Genomic DNA, 239 nt, shown 5'->3' with positions numbered 1-239 from the left:
AATATATAAAAAGAATACATGAGTTTTGGGGTAAAATTTTCATAATACCAACATTACCCTTGCTTTTTTTTAGTAGCAACAAAAATCTTTTATTAACAAACTCACCATAACATAAGGCGTATCTTTTTTTTGGGTACATCGCCTGCCTGGCCCGCTAGTAATAAATAAATGAAATGCATTAAGTTTACATCTGTTAAAAAAAAAGAATATTTACCCGTTATTTGCATATCCTGTCCACT

Source organism: Trifolium pratense, linkage group LG2 (assembly GCF_020283565.1).
Source record: "Trifolium pratense cultivar HEN17-A07 linkage group LG2, ARS_RC_1.1, whole genome shotgun sequence".
Lineage (NCBI taxonomy): Eukaryota > Viridiplantae > Streptophyta > Magnoliopsida > Fabales > Fabaceae > Trifolium > Trifolium pratense.
The sequence above is the reverse complement of the archived record's forward strand: the minus strand, read 5'-3'. Positions refer to the sequence as shown.